The sequence below is a fragment of the Chamaea fasciata genome, unplaced genomic scaffold (assembly GCF_029207755.1).
Source record: "Chamaea fasciata isolate MVZ Bird 193981 ecotype frontalis unplaced genomic scaffold, bChaFas1.0.hap1 SCAF_3, whole genome shotgun sequence".
Taxonomy (NCBI): Eukaryota; Metazoa; Chordata; class Aves; order Passeriformes; family Sylviidae; genus Chamaea; species Chamaea fasciata.
The window spans coordinates 8,215,557-8,240,080 of record NW_027094088.1 but is presented as its reverse complement, the minus strand read 5'-3'; the positions used below and the strand labels follow the sequence as shown (position 1 = coordinate 8,240,080).

General features: G+C 40.2%; 1 long non-coding RNA gene across 3 annotated transcripts in view; it reads left to right on the top strand.

Moving 5' to 3' along the window:
- The first annotated feature begins 1,894 nt into the window (after positions 1 to 1,894).
- Positions 1,895 to 24,524, top strand: part of LOC136286372 (uncharacterized) — a 38,428-nt gene continuing 15,798 nt past the window's right edge. For 2 of the 3 annotated variants that reach the window (XR_010719874.1, XR_010719872.1), the window contains exons 1-4: positions 1,895 to 1,964; positions 3,746 to 5,549; positions 22,769 to 22,900; positions 23,616 to 23,660. This is a non-coding gene — a long non-coding RNA (uncharacterized lncRNA). The remainder of the gene's footprint in view (positions 1,965 to 3,745; positions 5,550 to 22,768; positions 22,901 to 23,615; positions 23,661 to 24,524) is intronic. The other variant, XR_010719873.1, reaches the window with a different exon arrangement.

Genomic DNA, 24,524 nt, shown 5'->3' with positions numbered 1-24,524 from the left:
AACAGGTGAGATGATGGCTTTGGAAGGCATCCAAAATCAGTGTGTTTCAGGGCAAAGCTGGTAAAGCTCCAAAGAAATAGGTTTTATTCTGCTTTGGGGGTGGTTGTTTTTCCTCTGCAGATTGTAGCCAGCATTTATCAATTGAGTTATTTTGCATTTATTTTCATTGTTCTGAGACAATAAATTCTCAGTGGCAAGACCTGCTAAAATACTGTAAGTATGGCATTTATTTCCCTTCCTTGACAGGAGAAAAGCTCTTTAGTTTGTAATCACTCTTTGAGTAGTAGTCTGTGACCCAGGGAAGTTAATTTCAGCAGCAGTAAAGGCTGTGTCTTTTGTGCCTTCAGAAAAATAAAATTTTAAGGACCTTGGAACATTTTTGGAACTTGACCAATCTGCAAATTCAATATGCCTATTTCTGTCTCCCAGCGTTGGGGGAAAGAACCTCTAAAGTCTTCTCAGAGACCTAGCAAAGTTTTTATTTTTAAACTAACTTGCCTTTGCAATGTAGTTCATATTTCTTTTGTTAATAAAGAGAATTGTACAGAAGTTTTGGGAGGATGGCAGTTACATGACTTGTACTGGAAGAAAACTTCCCTCTAAATCTTAATGTATGACATTTCTGTGTCCTGGAGGGGGCTTTTCAGCCAGGTTTGCAATTAAACAGCCAACAACAAGAGTATTTTACTGCTGAGCTGAGCTAAATCATCAGCTCCATCATCTTGTGCCTAAAACACTTGTAAATCTAATAATTATTTTTGTCAGCCAGTCCTTTGTGCTTTCCATCTCAGCAACACTCATTGTCAAATAGCAATTTCACTTGTTAATCCTCCTCCTGTCTCCTGGTGAGGCTGTTGTTTTGGCCTGTTTCAGATCCAGCATGTTCCTTCTCCTTTTGACAGTAGGATTTGAGTTTTGTTCAAAGCTTTTCCCAATTGCCTCCTTGTGGGGTTAGGAAAAAACCTCCAATTCTGGTTTATGGAGATTCACCTATTGCAAATCTGCCCTTAGATTATAACTGATACAAAATTCCAACTTGCTTTTGGAAGTAATTGGTTAGGGGTGTTATGGATGTTGATGTTATGCAATTCACTTCTCTGCCAGCAGTGTTAGGATCCTGGTCCACGAAATTCCAAGTCTGTCCTGTAAATTTGGGGTTATAATCCCAGTGCAGGCCTAGCAAAGGTGTTCCTATACTCCAAGTGCTTTCAGGTTATCCATGCTCCAATCCATTTCTTTGTTTATAGGGACATTGTCATGAGATGTGAAGATATTCTTGGAGAAACCACCAGAGAAATGTCCACTGCTACCACTTACCTTGACTCCTAAGGGTGCCCAGTTTGTCTGGCTTAGTTTGTGCTCTGCTTTCTGTCCCCCTCAGGAAATCCCCACTGACAGGATGCCTGGTTAGAAGCGAAACCTCAGCCCTGTGTGACCCTCGTGCTGCCTTGGAGAGGAGCAGTGACAGTTTGCCGAGTCTGGAAACACATTTCTCTTATCTCCAGGGCAAGCACAGTGACTGTTGCCCGGTTCCACCACGAAGGATTATCAGTGCTGTTCCATCTTGGTTACAGACATGACTAATCCCTTTTACTACTTTTTCTTTTTTTCCCCAGAACTGCCAATTAAGCTTTTTCTATGGTCATTCTCTAATATGTTTAAATCAAATGGAGGTGGGTTACTATAAACAGCCCTACTAGCAGGTATACTCAGTGCAGCTCATTTCAGCAGAAATGTGTTATAAATTGTGAACCAGGTGGAGAGGCAGCATACAGCTTCAGGAAGCAGGGAATTCACGTCCTGGAGACAGACAGTTATTTGCCTTGGCTTCCTGTTCACTTTATCTCTGATTCCCTCCTCAGCCCTTTGTGGGGTGATCAACACTGTGAAGGCTGCTGTCGTTGCCTTCCTCAGCAAACCAGCCTTTCAGAGCAGGAGCAATTCCATTCCATGAGTCTTCCATGGTGAGTTTTAAGGTGATGTGCAGTGAGAAGGGGCTTTAAAGCCCATCTTGTTCCAACCCCTTGCCCTGGGCAGGGACACTTTCCCCTAGATACCCTTGTGGATATCTGAGCTGCTCAGGAATTAAGGCAAACAGTCCAGCTGTCCACAGCAGCCATAAAATTGGGGTATTTATCCTGCAAAATGATGTCACAACATTGCTTTGGGAACATAACCCTAAATTTCATTAAGTCATGTGGCTGTGCTAATATGGTTTCTTCACTGTGGTGGGCATGTCTGTTATTTTTGGGTTTGTCTATAAAATTATTGCCATCCAAACATTGTCTTATCAAATGTCCCGGACTAAATTGTCCCAAATTTATTCAGTTGGGCCTTGTACCTTAATCTGGGGTAAGCAGGGTTTGATGTGGCATAGTTCTTCCACTCCTGGCTGCATATTCCCTGCTCTCCCCTTGCATCACATCTGAGCATGTGGGGACAACCTGGGTTGGGAAAACAAACCTGCCAAAACCAAATTTGCCTTTCAGATCAACCTGTTGAGCTTATCTGCACAATCACTGGATTTCATGAGGGGTGGGAGAGGGAGAGGCAAGCACCGCCTGGTATTTTGCCTGGCTGGAGTTGTCCTGGATTGGATGAAAAAATTAAGATGTTCTTACTCTGAACATTTTGGTCCAGGAGCTCCTGGCTTAATGCAGAAAACCATTGTTGCTTGTATATTCTAGCCCATTAGACCTGGCTGCTTCTTTATTTTTCATAAATATTTGATACATGACTTTCTATTAAAATAATTACGCCATGAATCTTCACATTATTTACCATTTTTCTCATGTTATTAAGCTGTAATTTGACCAGGAGATATGAGCATAATTTACCATATGATTGCATAGCTTTTAATGTGTGCTTCTGCAGTGAATAGCAGCTATTAAGCTAAGTGGTTTGCCCTGTAAAATGACATGATGTCATAATATTTCTCTGAAAATACAAAATTAAGTATCATTAAATCCTATAATTAGGTAGCTATAGATAATATTTGCAACTTTAAAAGTGGAGTCAGGCAGCCTGATTCTTCTTGCTGTAGTATTCCAGGAATTTTGTCAAAACTGTGCAAGAGCAAGCAGTGTACTTTACAGAACGTGAGCTGCTTCCCCAGCCCTCTTTTTCAGTGTAATTCCCTTTTTCTTCTCTTTCCAGGAACTGGAGTTTTCCAGCATGTTTGTTACAGCAAAGCAATTGTTCCAGGAGTGTGTATATATATTTTTTTAAATAATCCGATTTTATTGTCTCTTTTTCTTGTTCTTTAGGAATTATGTGGATTTCATAGATGATAGTGTATGATTGATCATAAACTGTTAGTTTTTTTGCTTTAGACAAATATTTAGTCATCTTCTTTTTCCTTGTCAAATTTTCTTACAAGTTTTTGACAGGTTTGATTATTTCTTGTTTCTTTAAAATCTTTATCTATTCTAAAATAAATAGTTGCTTTTTTTGGTGAATTTAACGTGGTTTGTATTACTTCTATACTTCTAATTTATTTTCCTGATTTCTAAGGCACAGGATATTTTAGCAACTGCTGTAGTTAATTGATGTCTGGTGTTTCTCCTCATTATCTATATTCAGTTTTACCTGTGAAGATATGCAATGTATCTACATGTATATAATATAATTTTTGTTCAGTGCTATATATATATATATATATATATATATATATATATATATATATATAAATAAAGTTTTTTTAGAACAAACTACCAATTTAAAGGTTATTTCTCTTACGTTGGAGGGATGTATCCCAGCACTGTTTTGAAGCTGACGGGTGATTCCCTGCCTCTGAGACATTCCGATGGCTCTGGTGATGGATGCAGTGAAATAAATGGTTTGTGCCATCTACTGGTGCCGGCGGGAGCTGCTCGGAGCCGGAGTTGTGACTGACTCAACGTGCCGTGTGGGAAAAGAAGGGAACTCTCTGTAAATAACTAGAATGCTGTTGATTATTTTATGCCTTTAAGTGCTAACTAATGTTAAACACATGCTAATTAACTCACACATCAACCCTTTTCCCACCCCTGCCTTCCCAACCGTGCCCTACAACTTTATCCATATTTTTATAGGCTCTGAAAACATTTTGTTTTACAGGTAGGTCAGTCATGTTTTAGCACAGTGGAACAGTCCAAGCCAATGGTGTAGAGTGTGCTGTGAATGTGAACATGGTTTGCCTAAACCTGTTACTCTTTCTATAACAATTCCTAATTACAATATATGTCATGATAATTTATAATTAAATATATCTCCCCCAAAGACATTCTCCCTCTTCTCCCTTATGAGTTGTCTCTGGTGCTTGTTCCCTTCTTAAGCCTGGGTTATAAAGCTGCTGGGATGGCAGACTCCAGCCTAACTCAGTGCAGGGTTAAAAAAGGCCTTTTAGCTGAAACCTCTTTGTATCCTACAGCCTCATAATAGGCTATTGTATTTTCTGGGGTTTTTATAAGGCTCAGATGTCATACTCAATTCTCGGTTGTTTCAGGATCATCAGTGTTATCACTGGTGTGTTTAATACATTCGGTGTACATTGTGATTGCAAATATTATTTGTTCTTTCTTTGCTGGTTTTTACTTATTTATCTCTCAAGGGCATAAAGAGAGGATACACAAATTCTCCAGTGTCCCTCTAGTTATGGTTGTTCTTTGCAAAGGGAGAAAATCCAAGAAATTATTAGAAGGTAAAAAAAAAAAAAAAAAAAAAAAAAAACAACAAAACAAAAAAAAAACCCCAACCAAACAAAACCCCCCCCCCAAAAAAAACCAAAACAAAACCCCAACCAAACAAAAAAAAACAAACAAAAAAAACCCCCAAACAAACAAAAAAAAAAAAAACCAAAAACAAAAAAATACCCAAGCCCTTGACAGTTTAGAATATTTTTTTGCTTCAGTATCATGTTCCAGGGTCCAGATGCCTCACTTGCTTACACACTCAAGAACTCATTCCCAAATGAAGTGTCGTCTGCAGGAGAGACACCTGGCCTAGAAATGAAGGTTCTCTGGGTCTGCTTCAAGTAAAACACAGTTTACCGGAAAGGAGGCGTTTTCCTGTCCAGAAGGGAGGCATTTTCCTCATTTGCAAAGGGCTTTCAGATTTTTTGGTTTAAGATACTGTATAAGCAGCTAGTAATGTATTTTTGTGCTGATTTCAATACATGTAGTTAGTGATCTAATTGTATATACTCTGAAAAGTTGGATGGGTGGGATATTAAAATTCTTTAATTTGGAGTTCTCTAAATGCATATGTATGTATTAAGCTATGTTACCTGCTACACGTACAGGTACAAAAATCAGTGCAGTAAATTAGTTTGATTTTAGATTGTACTTCAAACTGCAAATGTCAATTTAAGCAAAAACAGTATTGCTTTCAGAAAAGCAGAATTTTATTGAAGTGTGAATAGATGGATTAAATACAGTGATATAGAAAGATATTAACATACTCAGCTTTTTAATATTTCAATTTTTTTTTCTTGTCTTGCAGGTAAATGCCCCAAACAATCATCTCTCTTTTTTTGTGACTGATTGTTACACCTGGGAAAATGAACTGCAGTAAGCACACACTTAACATGAATTTTCATGGGGGGGAAAATAGTTAATTATTGCAACAGTACAGCTACTATGATCAGAGCAGTGACTCATGCAAGTGAAGCATATAATTGTCCATGTAATTTGTTTGAAGTCAGCTGGGTTCCAGCATTCTTGTTCCTGTGCATAGCTGTTAATTTTTCCTTAGTTAATTTCTCTTCAAAGTCTGCTGGAATTTGTGGTGAGGTTTTGGGGGTTTTTTGTATTATTGTTGGAAAGATATCAAGTTGTGTCTGACAGCCTGAGAGGGGCAAAACTGCTGCAGCTCCATGTCCCCAGCTCCTATCAGGAGCAAGACTGAAAATACTTCCCATAAGACTCTGGCACATCTCACATTTTCTATTGTTTAAACGAGAAGAAGCTCAGATTTCTATATTCCTTCTTATTCCCTTTTCAATGACTGTTGTTACTACTCTTACACTCTTTTTCATCTGTAAAAGGCTGTGAATTTAGGTTAGATTCACTCCAGTGGGAAGTACTGTAGACTGGAATTTAAATCTAACCTACTTTGTATTACTGGAAGAAAAGAACACGCTTTTACTCCGGGCAAGCTGGAAACTGCTGCCTAGGTTTGAAGCAACCTTTTACCTTCTTTTATACACTAAACACATTTTGTCTGCAACCTCTTGGAATGAGGAGAAAATGGCTGTAGATGATCTCATATTTGCAGGTTTATACAAACATTTTTTAGTAGAACCTACTGTATCCCAGCAAATTACAAGCAATGTTTTTTAACAAATTTATACAAATGGGGAGTGATTTTCACTAATGATTTTGTTTCTCCTAAATTCCAAATATATTTTCTGTTCCTCTGCATTTTTGATCTTGCTGTGATGGGTAGAACTGACAGAAGTCCCACAGCTTCTAAATGCTGTGTGTACCTATATCTGTAAGGTTTTTATACAAATCCCATACTTTATGGGCTTTTGTCCATGCAGAGCACAGTTGTCTTGCTTTTGTTCCCAACACAGGTGAGTTAATTCATTTCAAGACAATGTGGTAGTAAATATTTCTTTGTGACAGGAGCTGGCAGGTTCTGTTTAATTGCAGCAGCAGGGCTCCAAGGTCCACCATTGCCATAAAATCACTTGCAGAAAGATTCGTGGCTCTTAGCAAGCTTTTATCCTGCTGAGACAAGAAAAGAAGTAACAGCCACCAATTCCTGACCTAAATTAGTCAGCACACAGGTTTTTTTCCTCAGAGGGCATCATGATGGAGACAAGAAGAGATACTGCCGTAGGATATGAAGAGTCAATTGAAATGACTGTTAATACCTTCTATCATTTAGTCATGAGGTTAAAGATAAGGAAAATCTCTTTTGGGAGGAGAGAAGATTGGATTGGATAATACTGCTATAAAATAGGAATTACTATCAATGGTGAAAACATGCCCTTAGAACAGAATCAGTACTTGTGGGCATTACAGGAATCCTTGAATTTGGTGATAGAGTCTTTTCATTATTGTGAGTCACTAACAACTAGGAAAGTTGTTCTGAATGCAAGGGTTCGACCACAGACAAAACTCTGGGCTTTGGTGGGTGTTGTTCATCCTAAAAGAACTCTGTTGGAGAGAAGGGATAGTAGAGCCTTGGATTGCAGGAAGTCTCGAGCTGTTCCCCCTGAGTAAAACATTCATGGCTGTAACTAAAATCAGATGGAATTAATCTCTCAGGGTTATGTTTTGTGTCTGAGAACACAGTGAAGGCAGCACACTGGTCATGGTAAAGCACTAAAATGTAATCTGTTGCTTTTCTACTGTCAATAAAACTAATCAAAAGCTGAGTCTCTAGGGCCTAACAAGCTTGGGACAGCCTCTCAAAGCCTTGCATCAAATCTTCCTCTCAGTCTTGATGTCTTCCCTGATATTCTGCACATTAGGAGCAAACTCCTCCATCCCTCCACCGTGAAACCTGCACTTTATTTTTTGCTGCCTTCTGTACTGACTGTACAGCCCTGCTTTTAGCGCCAGTACAGGAGTGATCCAAGCTCCTCCTTTGACCTCATATGGCTTCTGTTCCTGCTTACCCAGCCAGGTCTTTCACATGCCTCCTATGGCACTGCCACCCCTTCCATGTTCCAGGACAACAGGGAACAGACAGCTGGCCTTGAAAGCCCAGGAAACTTGGAGTCAGGCTTCCCTCTGCTCCTAGAGTTTGTAACCTTAAAGGAGCTCAGTCCTTTAAGGGTCCAGCCCTTTGTGCTCCTGAGGAAGGTTTGTTATGTTGGAAGGTGAGAGAAGGAAAGGTGAAGGATCACAAAGGAGTGAGGATTTTTTCAGGACAGATATCTGATTCTCTTGTTCTGGACTTGAGACCAAAACCCTCTGTGTGTTACAAACAGTGACAGGCAGAGGCTGGCTGCTGTCCCTGGGGGTCTGGCAGGACAGGGAGCAGGAGCAGGATTTCTCACAGGCCAAAAGAGAAAGTTTGGTAGTAGGAAGAACAGGAAAAGGAGAAGTATATGTATCCTTCCTCCTCAAGCTGTCTTTTTAAAAACTATGAGGGATCATGAAGAAAAGCTGTGTAGAGGTAAGACATTGCTACTCCTTTCAGCAGAGGCTTTGTACTTAGGCCCCAGTTTGCAAAATCAATCAGTTTCAGGTCCACATGTGTCAGGTCAGAGATTTGATGAAAAGATCAAATGCCTGTTCTCAGTGTTCTCTGTGCTTATGACAAAATAACAGCCTAGGAGCCTGATTCTCCTTGCTTTATGGGAAATGCAGCACAAACTTCACTACAAACTGGATCAGGGTCTCATTTATGTGCAGCAGGAACTGTGTAGCAAACCACCTCACTCCCCGATTTCCTCTCCCGTAGGAATTTTCAGTTACCCTGTCTCACCGGCTTCGCTCCCGGTTTTACCCTGGCCGTTGGAATGTGCACGAGCACGGCCCAAAGCGAGGGGCTGCGCTGGGAAAGGTCAGGCCAGCCTGGGGCACAGCGAGGAGCCGGCTGGGCAGTGGAAAGTTACAGCCCTGAGCTCCTGCGGGAACTGCCCCGCTCCTTGGGAAATGTGATACCTGCTCGGCAGAGTCCCTGTGGAAAAGGCTGAGTGCTCTTCTTCGAAGTGCTCCTCTCGTTTGAGGGGAGGAGAGAGTTTACTGTGGTCTATCATGTGTCTTTATTTGAGGAAATTTGCTTTAATCCCCCTAATCCAAATCTGCTACTTATAGTGCCAGGGACTGCAAATATTTGTGTTTTACCAGTATTTCTTCACTGAAAACTATCGTGATCTCAAGCATGATAATTCTGCATAAAAACGATAGCAAGCATGACTCAGTATGAGAAGAGAGACGGACAAGAATAGAATGGGATTTGATAAGAATTGACCTGTCTTCAGTGCTTCCCTGTGTATTGCATCAGAACCCACGAACACGGCTGGCCAATAATATTTGCTGGTAGCTGTTTGTTTCACAGGGATATGCAGTGGCAATCAGTGGCAAATCCCAGTGTAAAACTGTCTTTCATCCACAAGAAAGAGCTGTTTGTCCAAATTTCATCTGCTGGGTGTAACATGGAATCTGTCTTTCTACTTTTGGTAGGAACTCTTTCAATGCTGTTTAATTTAATTTTACATCCCATTCTAGTAACTGTTATAAAAAAGATCTGGGTGAAGGTTCATGACAACAGTCCAGCTATTTGGCACAGGTTTTCTGTAAACAAATCAGTGAATTGTTTAACCAGTGTGAAGTAAGAATTCCCCAATGATTTCTGAATGAATGTGCTGCAGTTACAAAGAAATTTCATTAACTAATATGAACCTCCAAAAGGAAAGGAAGTACAGAAAGAAAACCTTGTGAAATGCATGCTGCAATTGTAGCTGGAACTGTGGGTCGTGCAGCACGTTTTGGGTCTGGTTATTTGGAAAAGAGGGGTTTTTCCTTATTGTAAACTGACTGTTCTGCTTATATTTCAATAATGCCTCCAGTCTGATAAGACAGGGAAGTCAACAGGAACTTGTTGGTCTTGGGAACCCTGTGAGACTTAAACCAGCAGTAATCTGGGCTGTCATGGACCTGAAAGTGGTTTGGCCATTCTGTTTAGAGACACAGAAAAATATAAACATATTTTATAGTGTTTGAAATACCAGCATGTTTCTAGAAACTTTTATCAGAGAAGATAAGAGTGGGAGCAATTCAAAGTTTATTAGACAAGGCACGTTGTCAGTTCAGGCTGACTTTAGAATACAGGGCAACCTGTATGGTTGTAATTCCTAGGAAGTGCATCGCTCACTGGTGACTAAATTCTGGCACTGCACAGAGACAATTCAGAATGTGAGTTTAGAGTATCACTAGAGATGTGATTTACAATGCTGGTCAGAACAAGCTAATAGCAGCCACGAAAATGAAACTGTATAGATAAGCTTTGGCAATATACCCCACAAGTGTCTTGCAAACTGCTGAGCATTTAGCACCTGCTTGCTGTTTTGCACATCCCTTCTCTGTGAGAGGCCATGTGTTAACACAGAGTCTCACAAATGACTCAGAAATTACGATCTTATGCAATAACTGCAGCATTTCAAGTGTTGCTTTGATGCTTTTAGTGCTTCTAATGTGCTCTTCACACAGGAAGTCAGGCAGGCTGGTTTAAGTGGCTGCCCAGCTTTGTGGTAATGGGAGCAAGAGAACCTCTAGGCAGAAATCCAGCTCCGAAGCTCTGTGCTATCCATGAAATTCTCAGCCTTAGGTCTTTCTCACCAAGTGCTCCATAAAATGCCACAGTGATAAGGTCCATGGATGACCACTGGGTGACCATATGGAGAAAGGGCTGAGAACTACTTTCCAGCCTTGCTCCTGGTCATTTGACTGGACATGGACAGCTTTTCAGCAGCTCTATTCCCATATCAGTGAAAGAGAGAAAAGCAATGTTCTGAGTTGAATCCGTGTCCCCATTTAGTTAAGTATCTAACCATGCTCTTTTCCATGAAGACTGAGATAAAGGTGACATTTGTCACTTCATTGTGACATCTCAGTATGTTCAGGAAAGTGTCTTTTCTGAGAAACTTGCAGGACAAAAAAAAATTCGAGCACGAATTCTACACTTAGGAAGCTTCTGTCTGTGTGGAAATCCTGTTCTCTAACAGGCCATCCAGTTACCTCATGTGGATAGAGAACTTTTGTTTAGCAACCAGATGGCTAAAATGCAAAGAGAGGAATCTCCTTGTTCTAAACATTCTTCTCTTTTGTGGGCTATACAGCCAAGCTATTTTTCCATTGGAAAACCTAGTTCTCAGTTCTGGCTGCACCTGTCAGCACCACCACAACTTCTGTGTGATAACTGAATAAAGGAAGATATGTCAGACTTGCAGCATCCAACACTTAGAGGTGATACTGAGACCTGAATGTGTAGTTCATTAATAAAGGTAAGCAGGAGTATGATCTATTGTTGCTCTATAGAATACCTTGGACAGGCTCCAAGAAGGCAAAGTCTTTCTTTTCCTCAAAGCTTAAACAGTTCTAGATGCCTTTAAGAAAAGAAATTAGCAGCAGGTAAGTGAGTGTGGCTTTTCCTGTTCTAACAGACTCCCCTGAGCTGCCAGGGATGTTTTGTGACCTCTGGCATGACTCTTTCAATGGGGCTGCAGAGCCAAGATTAGCCCAGACTGCTCTCAGGGTGCCTTGGATACTATCAGTGTCCCTGGAGCTGTTCAGTGTGAGCCTGGCAGGGTGGCAGTGACTTGCAGGGCTTGTTTGGTGCTCCCTGAGACTGCAGGAGGTCAGCTCCAGCACTAACAGAACCCACTGCAGTTCGCAGTGTTATGTTTTGGCTATGGCTTGTACTTAAAATCCACCCCTAGCTACTAAGTGACCACAAATTAAAAGAACGGCGTACTGGTACTGATTAGGAGTGCTCTGCAACCTACTTGGGACAGCTGAAGGGATCTACCATAAGGCTCAGCTGGAGACTGTAAAAAATGGATTGAATTTATCTGTGTAGTCAGCCAGTGGTCTAGGAAAAGAAATCTTGCTTGAAGCACCAGATTGTTTCAAAGAAAAAAAAAAAAAAAACAACCAAAAAAACCCACAACCCCCCCCCCCAAAAACAACAAAAAAAACCCCAAACCAAAAACCAACCCCCCCCCAAAGAAAACAAAAAAAACCCCCACCAAAACAAGCAACCCCCCCCCCAAACAAACAACAACAACAACAAACTGTACCAAAAACAACCCCCCCAAAAACAAGCTATATGGATTTTGGATTTGGATGGAAGATTTGGTCTTTTAAACTGGACCCCCACACCAAGAAAACACAATTTTTTCTTTTTACTGTTTTAGGGGCTGGAAACTTTTAAAATTGACTCTAAAATGAGTATCTTAACTTTGGTGGGTTTAAAACAATCAGCTGGAGTATGTGTACTTGGAGCCAATTCTATGGTTCTAGGAAATTCAAGATTGGTTCATAGAGTTTGAGCTTCCTGTAGGAATGGAAAATATTTGTCCCCTGGTAGCATAGCAGTGTATGGCTGTATTGAAATTGGATTTATTGTCCCCTGAGCTTGCTGGGACACAGTGTGTCCCATGGTGTTCTAAACACCCTCAAACTTAACACTGGGATGGCTGCAGGGCAGTGAAGGAAAAAGAAGGAAGGTCAGGCGTGTTCTGCATTGATAAACCTGACACCAAGCCTATATGGAAGAGATAGTGATTAAAAGGATCCTGGTTAACTCTGCATAGCCCTGTGGTGGGTCTGTGAAGGAGAAAAGCCTGGGCTCTCTCTCCTTTTTAACTGGTGGTGCCAGCTGAAACTTTTCTGTTAATTTTAGTATTAGATCCCCACATGACTGTGGAGTTTGATGTTTAACTGTATTATGTGTCCCCTTCTAGCAAACTCTGAAATGACTAAATAAAAGTAGAGTCATGCAGGCCTAGTGGAAATTTTTATTTTTGTTGTTGCTGTTGTTTTGTTTGGCTTTTTTTTTTAAATTAAAGAGCACCATAAAATCTTTTAAAATTCAGAAGAAATCCAAAGTGCTGCATGTGAGGCTTCACTGCCCCCTCTCTTTTCAGCACAGGGCTGGTGCTCTGCAGCTCTGGGCATTGAGTGATTTGACATCCTGGGAGAAAATGCTGTCCTGGTCAGGGGGGCGGCTCCCTGTGTTTAAACTGAGAGCTGCCTGACCCACCCAGGTAGTTATTTATTGAAATTACTCTTGTTCTGGCAGAGTGAACTTCTTTTTCTCCTGAGCTGGCTGTAACACCGCTACCAATGACTACTGTAATCTATTAACTTCCTTTTTGGGTGAAAAGCTAAAGAAACCCTTAATCTGAGTTCATGTCTGTGTCCTGGCCTGAAATGTTATTGAGCCTGAGATTAGTGATGTGTGCATTTTGACAGCAGTGGATTGAAGGCTCAAATTATGAAATGCAGCATTTTTAGGCCCTTATTGAAAATATATCCCAGCAATTTCAAGGAAAAACAGCTCCCACACCAAGGAGCGCAACCGTAGGAGATCCATTTGTGTGCATGCAGTTGGATCCAAGCAAAATTAAATCCAAAGTGGCAGTGGCCCAGGATGAAACTTGATGCTAATTGTACATAAATAGCAGAGGGACTGTCATATGACAGGCTATAATCAATAAAACATTCCTGTTGGGACTAATCTGCATGTCAGGTGTCCTTACTGGGACAGAGTGCTGGCACTGCTGTGTACCCTAATTTAAGAGTTGGTCAGGATTTATTCCTCACAGAAAATTAATTTCTACTTTTCACTAAAAGAAGTGGACCAAGCAAATGAAATAAACGTTCTGTGGTGTACCTGCTAGATACTGTATCCATAGTTCTGATAGAATCATGTATGTGTAGAAGTGCATTCTTTGAGTAAAATTGACTTCTTTCCCCTAGAAGAAACTTAGGATCTTTTGTTTCACCTAATTAGAAAACAGAGCTTAGCCTTGGTAGATACTATTCTTGGGTTGTTTTTTTTTTTCTTTGCACAATGTCACGTCTGGAACTGTTCTAAGACACAAGTGTGTTTAGTAGATAAGATTCTTTATTTTTTTTTTTTTAACAAGGAACAGTTTGGTGCTCTTTGTGATCACATCACAAATAGCATGTTGAGAATTTGCTGATTTTTTTTTGTAGACCCCAATTTCTAATTGCTTGCGGCGCTAATACTATAATTATTTCTGAAACTTGACATGTAGGGAATTTTTTCCTTACTAAAACTATGTAGAGCTGTATTGAAATGGTAATGGGGAAAAAGAAGTGGTGGCTATAAAGGAAGTTGTACAACCAGGGTTAAGGTTCTGATAATGGCTAAAGAGTGCCAGATCTGTGATTTCATTCAAATGAAGAGGAGGAACTAACCTAATAGAGGTGTCAAGAAGATGGGCACCTGAACTGGAGCCATAAAATATTCTGATAGAGAAAACTTCGTGCTTGTGAACGTTTGAGTGAGAGTTCCGCTGACTAAAGTCAGTGTGATCAGATTTATTTTTAAATAAATACTATCTTCCTTTTCATAAGATCTCATACAGAATTTTGTTACAGGAGTTTCCTACAACAAAATTAAAAGCTTATTGTGTAAATGCTTGAAGAGCCAGAGAATTGTACGAAAATTGGTACATTATGAAAGGATGCTGCAGGAATTTTCCTCCGGCTTGATGATAAGTTTTAAAACTACCAAAAGGAATTGCTTTTAGTTCTCATACCAAAGATCAAAAAAAGCCTGCACAGGGAAGTGGCTCATGAGATGAGCGCTGTTAAGAGCTTCCCCTCCATGTGACAATTCCTGTTCTCCCCTGGCTTTGGAGGATGGTTTTGGCATCCTGCAGGTTTGGGGGTTGCTGCCCACTGCCAGCTAGCTCCTAGCTGACAGCTCCGTTTGCAGCTGCTTCTGGCAGGAGGCAAAAGTCTTCAGTAATTAGGACAGAGCGAGGCACTGTAGGAGCTATTGTGGTGTTCTCTCAGAATATCCTGTTTTCCTGTCTTCCTTGTGCTTGTTTTCCCTGTATGTCACAGGGGCTGGGTGAGGCTCTTTTGGAACAGAGCACAGATGAAGGTCCCTGAGACCTTGAGCACTTCTCAAAAGGGTACAAATAAGGCTTGAAGGATGCTCTGATTTGGACCAGGCAAGAATTTATCTGGGATTGGAGGAATCCTTGGGGATTATCCAGCTAAATATTTAGTTACTGAAGAAAACCTTCTGTTCTCATTTATACCACCATTTATCATTTTACACCACATTATTGTTTTGCCGCTGAGTCCCTTATTTAAGACTAAATTTATGAGACCTTCTATTCGATCCAGTTTCCATTTGGAATCCTGAAGTATCAAAAGCAAGAATTTATTTTTCTTTAAATTATTTTATTTTATTCCAGGCAATGCTGCAATCTTTTCCCTGTCCCTCTGAGGAACATCTCAAAGCACAGTGCCCTGCATCAGGCATCATTCACAACTTCCTTCTCATCCAACCAAAGAATCCCTGAGCTGTATTTCCTCATTTCCCTTCTCTTAATAGTCCATTTGCCTTCCCCACCTTCTCACATTGCTGTCCTGGCATTCTCTTGCATGTGATATTTATATAGTTCTTAGCTGCAAATGGATTTCTTCTGGACCTAGAATGGTCTGGGAATTGCGTTACACTCCAAGGTGACTTTCCCTGTAGTTACAGCTGTGTTCCCTGTGCTAGCAGGCGCCACAGTCCTGGCTCTACCCTGCTCTTGTCATATGATGCATTTTCCCTCTTAAACAAGGAATTTCCTTGAAACAATTGTTATTTTTAGCCTAAAATCACCTAACAGTTTCTGATGTCACCTTGTGATTCAGCTCTTTCATCCAAACAGGTGAAGAAACCATCACTATTTTACCCCAAAACTGTTGGTGCTTGCTATTTAGAAGTCTTGAGCTTCTGGGGTTGTCACAGATCTCCTGGGTTGAAATCCTAATATGATTCTGAAAGAGGAATACAAATTAAATTAGTGTAATTTGCCTTTAAAAGTTTTCCCTTTCATGTGATAATCTGATTAGAACTGAGGCACTGTTTCATATTTTATTACCCACAGAGGAGAGGTTTATGCCAGCTTCTCGCCTCATGTTTGATTCAGATGTTTGTGAACTGTTGGTAAGTGGGAAAACATCTCAACAGGGTTATTTGCATGGAGCTTTCTGGGCCTCTCTTTCAGCATTATTAATACTTCTCTAGAAATAAACACTTTCCTGAATGTTCAGAGGCTTTATTTCATTTGGATAAATATATAAGATTTCACATCACTTCCAAAGTGCAGCAAGAACATTTCTCTTGTGATTTTTTTTTTTCTTTTTTCTTTATGAATTGCCATGAATAACGATGGAGTTATGACTCTTCATCTCAGTGTCAGTCTCCTGCATAAACTCACCTGTACTATTGGAGAGGGCAGGGTGGTGACTGAATCATGACTTTTTTTTTTTTTTTCTTTCTAGGAAAGATTATTTCATTTTACAAATTTCAAGTAATATTTTCAAGCTGGTTTAAAGAAAGCATTTGGGTTTGTACCTTAGATAAATGACAGGCATTTGACCTCAACCCAAATATAAACAATATTTGAAGTGAGGGGGAATCAAAACTACATTGGCTTCAACTTGAAAGGATTTATGTGAGTACTCACTTCTTCAGAGCGTTGCATTTTTTATTAATCTGTTTTGTCTCCTTAAATTTCTTTGTCTGGACAATAGAACATAGTGAAGAACATTTTAGTGGAGTTACTGGAGGTGATGGGCCTGATTCACCACGGCTGAAACTTGTGAGGAATGATCATCTTTGTAAAAGTTAATCACAACAGAACCGTCCAAATCTTATTTGGGCATTTAGGAGAGATGAGAGTCCCTCTGCTCAGGAGAATGGGATACAACAGTGGTACCACTCCATGCAGCAGGAAAGAATTCCACAAGATCCAGACAGAGTTATTGTGTGTGTTTCTGGTCAAGGCCAGGGGTATGGGTGAGCCTTATCCCATGGCTTTTATTGCAGGCACTGTGAACTTCTCAAGGCAAGAACAGGGTGTTTGAAAACTGCTTGGCATGTTATGGAACCTACTGGGAATAATAATAATAATAATTTTTAAAAAATCCAAACAAAAAAATGATTTCTTGGTTTTTAGCAAGAGGCAAACTGCTTGTCAAATGTGCTGTGGGAAGTGCTGACCAATTGAGTTGAAATATGCTTGGATTTGGCGTGGGATCTGAAAATGTTAAACCTTAAAAAAGCTTTCATGCTGCTGAATTCACCCTTGAGGGAAAGTCACTGGAAGGTTGGGACCTGTTGCTCAACACAGAAAGAAGCAGAGCATGATAAAATTTTGAGCCTCTTCCCCTTACGCCTCAGGGCTCCAAATCCTGTGAGAAGGTTGGGTTTTGCTGAATGATGGGGGTCATAATGTTGCATTCTCTGCTCAGAAAGCAGCTGCAAGGGCTGGCTTTGGGATAGAGCTGGGAAGTGGAGAGGAACCCAGAGTCCTGAGCATCTTCTGGCTCCCTTTCTGCTTCATAAGACATTTAGAGAAGCACCTTTTCTGCAGCAGTAAGGATGACACGTGGGTGGAGCTGTGCTGCTGAGAATGCTCTTGGAGCACGTGGGGTGCTGGGTCTTGTTTTTCCCTCTTGCCTCGAGCTCCCTGTGCCCGTGTCCATTCTCTCAGGTAAACAGAGTTGTGATTTCTCTCTCCCTTCTCCTCCCTGTAGAACTGGAACATGTGTTCCACTGGGCACTTTCAAAGTAGGTTAAGGGGTTGTCTGGTTCTTAAACATCAAAATAATGTGACCTGGTAGGTAAAAGTGGGTTTTGAGGCAGTGGTGTGATTCCAGGTAGTTCTTGTGGAATGGATCTGCCATCAGCCCCTTGGATCTTCCTCCTCTGGTAAATTATCTGTTCTCAGGTTATGCCACCCAGCTGTAAAGGTTGCTGCTTGTTCACATTACCCTGTGAACCTTCATTTTGGTCTCCTGCTTGACTGGTGCTGCAGCATAGTTCTGACACAGTTGGTTACATCTCAGCCAGGGTAAGAAAAAGGTATTTTCACTTGTCACCAACCACCACATTGGTTCATACAGATCTCAGCTCCCAGTCCTCAAGTGCTGTTACTTTTGACAAAATAAATGGGGATTGTTGTTAGTTGTTCACTTATACACAAGTCTGTGGTGAGACAATGAGGGAATTTTTGTGCACATCAACGCTAAATCCTTTTTTTTAGTTCTTGTCAGACAACAGAGAAAAGGATGCAAGAGAATAAAGTTCAGTGGAGGGGAAAAATACTGATGCCTTGAGGTATACATTATACATAGCTGTTACCTGCTTAATGCTTTACTTTCTCTGTGATTCTGAGCCTGCAAACCTGATGAGAAATTTATTTTCCCATTGAGAACTGGAGCACGTGTAGTTTATAAGTCCTGTATACACATTTTCTAGCATGAGCAGTAGGTTCCCTTCAGCTTGCTTTACTGGTACTGGTTTTTGCATGGCTGGAGTTTTCTTGTTGTAACAGATAATCCCTTCTGAGATGAGTAATGGCACAGAATATTAGAGTGGTTTTCTCCCTGAGCAGTCAAGGACAAATCAAAACAAAAGAAATGTGAGCAGTCACACCCAGTGTTGCATGTTTGTGATCATTATATACAGGGCACTGCTCTTGAGAATACTCTTGGAGTCACTGTTATTTTCAACTTCAGTACTTTTAATGTGGCTGGAACTGGATCTAAGACTTAGTATTTCCCATTTGTAATGTCTCTTAAACACCAGTTTAAGGGAGATGTTCACACAAGAAGTTCCACTGGTGTTCTGTGTGTGCACATCTTGGGAGGATCACTTGGAGGTTGGGTCCTTATGCTGTAAGGTATCGAGGCGCTGAGCATCCTTTATTCTCAAAAAACAAACAAACAAACCAAAACAAAACAAAACAAACAAACAAAAAAAAAAACCAACACAAAAAAACCCCAAAAAAACCCCCACCCCAAACCAAGAAAAACCCAACCAGTCAACTTTCATTATCACTTTGCAATAAATAACTTTTCATATCACTTTTTTTTTTTAAAAAAATCATTTTTTCCTCCTGTTTGATTTTGCCAAAGGCACAATTAAAAGTGGCATTCAGTGGTCACGTTTTGAGGTCTATTGAGGTACAAAAAGACACCTTGGAGAGTTTTCAGAAGTGTTTAATATTTGGAATGTTTTCCCACGTCCAAGTCTCTTCTCTGCTGCACGGAAAACAACCCCTGTTGAGAGAAAAAAGCAGCTGAATTCCAGTGAGTCTCTCCCTGGAGAGTGTGAGGCTGTTAGAACTTGTTCTCAGTTTCAGCTCAGTAATTCAGTGTTTACTTCCCTGCTCTCTGGGATCCTGAGGAGGAAGTACATAATATGGGTGTAATTTGAGTACCACTCTCTGGTGCTACTCTTTCTATCAAGACTGACAAGAAAACTACGTTAGATCACGGAGGAGCTCTCAAATTCATTTCAGCTCCCGTGCAGGGATACCCCTTGTGTTTATTTAACAGCACTTCGAGTTTCTGAGCACCAAAATAAATTATTTGCAGAAAACCCCTGACATTTGTCTGTGATAGAGATGAACCTGAAGACTTCCCCTGAGCTAGGTCTAGCATGAACTTTATTCACTGGAGGGATCATGTTTATATAATTGAAATTTTTCACAGATCTTTTAGAATGTAACATTTTGTTTCGCATTGCATGAGCAAAACAGATTATTCATGTTGAGAAAAACCGAAGGTTTTGATTTACAGTTTTTTGCTGCTTCGTTATTTCAGCATCCTACCTTTACAGGCGGTTTAGCAAGAAGCTCAACATTTTAAATGGAAGATTGTTCATAGAAGTAAAGAAAATAGTGGCAGAACCACCTTCTCATCCTGTCCATGGGCGTGTGTCTGACAGTTTGCACATTTACCAGATTCATTTCCATCAAGATAATTAATTGTAGAGTTTTGATGAGTTGTAGCGTGACCAGAGATGGTAAGTGTTGGTAAAAATTACCAAATCTGTGAGGGTTTTAATTATTATTAGGCTAAAAATACAAGGAGTTCATATTAAAGCTTCAGTTCCAGTAATTTGGTGATTTTTTTTTTCCTCAAACCATGTGTCTGGCATTTGTTATTTGTCCTTTTGTACTGACAACGTTTATAAACAATAATGCATCTGTACAAAAATATGCACTAAAAATAACTCATTACGGATTTTCAGCCTCCAACTCTTTTAAATCAGTGCTAGAAAAAATTTGGCAGTAGATCACAGGTTTGTACAGAAGATGAGGCTGAGGATTACCTACAAAATGGTCTGTTTAGCACCATCCTTAAATTGTGGGTGTGATTTCTATGGTCAATACACACCAATTCTCTTCTCTGATTATGTCAGCGCAGCTGAAAGCTGCAGGCAGGAATGGTTGGTTAAAGGTAATGAAGACTTCATGGCATTTTGTTGAGGGTGCTTTTGGATAATTGGTTTGCTTCTCCCAGAGTAAGGACAGGGAAACATGAGAAGTTTTTGAGAAATTCTAGATTTCAGGTTTGGATAAATAATTGCTCAATAATTAGCCCATAAATATTTTGCCTACGTATCAAACTTCCTAATTACCAGTTTGCCACACTACAAAGCAGACTGTCTATCTGAAATACTGGAAATCATCTGGACTTTAAGGTTTCGTTGTATTAGGATGGTCAAGCAAAGCCTTTGAGCAGAGCTGTCACCTTCAATGGGTTTAGGAGTTCACAGAGGTTTGAAACCTGAAGGTTGTAACAGCTGCTGTAAAGTTGGATGATGTCACACTGAGTGTTTTGGATGTGAAAGCTGCCTTTGAGCCTTCAGAAGCCTCTTAAATGTTTGTACTGTTCAAGCTTTTCAGAAAAGCTGTGAGAGCCTCATTAAGGAGCTCCTACTCTGTGTTACAGAGGAAGTTTTGCATCAGGACTGGTGACCTGGACAAAGAGCAGCAGCTCTGAGGCAGCTGTGAACAATCCCTTTTAACCTCATTGCAGTGTCACTTACCCAATGGGCATTAATAAGGTTAAACTCTGACAATTGGAACGCCACTTGTTTCTAAAACTGAGAATTAAATCTTACTCTAATCTGATCCCCCTGGCTTTTTTATGCCACACCACCCTCTGGCTGTTGCTGGGGAAGACTCCTTCTGGAAGTGCAGGCATCTATTTAAGTTATAGAACTTGTATATAAGAAGAAAATACCTCAAATATATTCATTTTGTACTTTGGTCTTTAAATAGAAAAATCTACCAAGGTGTTGTATCTGTAGCTGGTCAGCAAAAAAATTTATTTTGCTGTTGGCTGAAGATCTGTGCCTTTGCAGGGTTGCCTCAGTGGCTTCGAACATCTTGCAAACACTCCACTTTCACCTTCTTTGCTTGCAGCAGCAGTGCAAACTGCATGGAAAATTCCCTCCAGTGCAGCCATTTGGAAAAGATCCCTTTCCCCTGCAAACCGAACAGATCCCATTCGTGTCCTGGAAGGAAGGACCGCTCCAGAACAACTTGTCTCTGTTTCAGTGACAGCTTTGAGTTCAGTCAGAGGCAGGCAGAGATTCAATTCTTTTCTAACGTACCGTTTACACGTTTTTTTCCCACAGGGGCGATTTTCAGTGCTAGCACTGGTGGGTTGGGCTTTCTCTGAGTTCTTTAGGGAGATTTATTAGTGATGTACAAACCCATCAACTTTTGTTTTACTGTGACATTGCCAATATCTATAGCCACTGGAATCCAAGAGCTTTGTTTGCAGTCTTGGATTCCAAATAATTCTGTGGTTTCCACCGTCCTCAGAAGCCAAGGAGATGTAGGATCATTTGGATAAGAAGTAAAAAAAAAAAATCAGCCATAAACTGAAAACGGCACATAGTGGTCATTTACAAGTGATTTTTGAATATTTCCTTTGTGGTAATGGGCACTGAGTTGTCTCAGTAAAATATTTTTTTCCTCTTACGCTAATTTAATTATTCAGTTTTAAAGTAGTAAGAATATAAACCCATGAGAAGTTACTATAACAACACTATCTTGCTAAAATAATCATTTTAGCTGTGAGCCTGGTGGTGAACACAAACACAAGGATTCCTTATTTTATTGGAAGAATATTTTTGCAGAGAATCCTGCATTATTTGGAGCGTGTTAATTCTGTTCCAGATGTTTTACATGCTACCTGATAATCATAAGCCGTGACATGAAAGAAATATAGAAATAACTACAGCTCTGACTCTTTGTTGATCTCATGAAGGTGTGTGCTCAAGTCAGCCACACGTGATCATATTGCCTGGGAAAGCAAGGGAGCAGAAACAAATGCCTCAATTAATCATTGTAGAAAAAAAAGTCCAGATCTGTAAGCATTTTGCCCAAGTGAGGAACTGAGGATTAAACTTTAGGAGCAGCCAATGCTTTAAACATTTCAATGAAAAGGTCACATTCAAGTGGCTTGTAGCCAATATCACTTATCCTGGCTTTTGTATCCCCTGTCAGTCACAAAGGGGGAACACACACATGCTGGAAAAAGGTAATTGTTGCAGATTAAAGCCTCATGTAAAATGAAAGAGCCCTCCAAATTCTTTATAATTGCTTGGCATGAGTTCTAATAATGCAGAGTTCTCTTTTATCATTATTTTAAAATGCAGCCATCTACCACAGACTAAACAAAAGTCCCCCAGGACAATAGGAGCAGCCTGTGACTAGAGTGTGTGGAACTGCTGTGCACAGCTGGGGCTGGCAGGTGAAACGTAGGCACACAAGTTCTTGTTCAAATAGGAAGATTTAGATTTCCTTTACTTGCACCCCCCCCCCCCCCCCGCCTTTTTGACACCATTTCGTATTTTAGCTGGAGAAAAGATTTTTTTGTTTTGCCATGTTTTAGATCTATCTCCCAGCCTTTCTTTTATAGAGAAACATATTTTCCTTGTGTTGGGAGAATAAAAAAGGCCCAATTCCCTGGTGCTGCATGGCTGCTCATCACAGAAACTTAAAAAATGATAATCATTAAACTTATTTCTTGTGAAACGCCCATGCAACCGCTACTTTTGACACATTATTTGTGATAACAGTGTTAAGACATTTATAAAAGACTTGTTGGTAATTTTCTTCAGGGTTGTGCTTGAATAAGTTACACACCAAGGAGGAACACAGGATGTTTTCTTGCAGTCATTAGACACCGTGCAGCTTTATTTCTTATTCCATTTGAGTTTTGCACAAGTGTTGACCTATCTGTGCTCCCTGTTTCAGGTTCTGTTGTTCTTGGTTGAAGTCAAGTGCTCTTAGTGCGTACAAAAAATGCAACCCAGTGAGGCTTCCACCTGCCCAGTCCTCAAGGAAATGTCAGCCGCCACTGATGGGAAGAGGCCTCCTAATTTAGAGGTGATTCTTTTTGCTTTGATGCTTTTTAGCGCCTTTGTTGGCATAGTCTGATCAGCATGATGCCAAAATAAAACTAATTCAGGCTGACAGATGCTGTCACACATTCAGTGTGGACGGAGTTCACTGATATTTTGCAGCTTTAAGTTACCTAATACTGAAAAACAACTGCTAAACATTATCACCAACTGCTTTAAGTGATAAAAAGCCAAAATGTTATGCTCAAGTATGTAAATGCAAGATATTTTCTCAACAAAGCATTGAAATAAAATACCAATAAGAAAAACATCTTAAAGAAGATTTTTAAAGAAATCACAAAAATGTCAACTGGACTCAATTTTTCTGCTTGAACTTGTGCCAAAATCATTCAAATTTTTGTCATTTCCCCTTTTTTTTTTTTCTGAGCACTTTTTGATTCGGACAACTATGGAATTTCCTGTTTTGTTTTTGTTTTGCTACTGCAACCAAAGCAGCCAACAGCCAAGGTCATTGTAGAAAACCAAACTTTTAGTAAAATTTGAACAAATACAGGCCCTCCCCATGTTTGCAGTTTCTGTTCTCTGACCAATTTTCTTTTGTGGTGATTTAATCTTTCCAGAGTCTGCATGTTCACTCATCTTCATGTTTCTTCTTGTCCACAGTGAGCCCTGTTTCCCTTTGCAGTGCCTGTTCCAGTGGGGAATGTGTATTTTTAATTATCTGCTGTCCTTATTTGCAGAGATTTGTCCCTGCACTGTATACGTGTACTTCTGCGTGGTCCTTGGTGAGTACCCATGCATGGCAATTTTATTAAAGTTGTAATTTGCTTTCTCCAAACATTTGCAGCTATCACTGCTGCATCTGTAACAGAAATTCCTGGGGAAGAACACTTGAAACTCATGCAGAGTTGTTTTAATCTTTGAATTGTTCCTGTGCACAAATCAATTTCTGATTTTAAAGAAGAACTTTTTCTGTAGATATTGAGATTCATTTTTCCTGACATATTTCCATAGTTATTACCCTCATCAGTGGGGTATAAGAGCACAGTATGACGATGATGATGATGATGATAATAATAATAATAATAATAACAATATCTTATTTACTCATCTTTAAGATATAGCTCTTTCTGTTTGTTTTCAAGAGGCTATTCCAAAAATAAGAAAAGCATCTGGAGAAAATATATCTGTTAGTAATATAGTTGAAATGTGGATGTTTGGCTACGAGTGTTAAAGCAACTGTTGGGAGGAGGAAGCCTTGAAATGTTCTTGGTTCATTGCTGAACTAAAGGGTTCCTCCATAATTCAGAACCTCACAGAACTGATCCAATGCCCTCAAAACTTTGGGATCCCTTCCCATGGCCTTGTTATATTTTGGAGAAATTGCCACCCACAGTGTTCTCCCTTCCTGAGCATGGGCAGATCTGACGGCGTGTTTGGAATCACTCTGGAGATACCCATTGCACAAACTTCCTTTGTGGGGCTGCTTGGCCAGCAGTACCATTTATCCCAGTTTTAGGGGAGCTATTAAGCTTTTTGTGGGAATCAGACCTCCCCTCTTACATAACACCAACATTTTGGAAAAAGGACTGTGAAAAGCTGAATAAAAAACACACCAAAAAAGTTCTCCAAGTTCTGGTTGTAAGTGC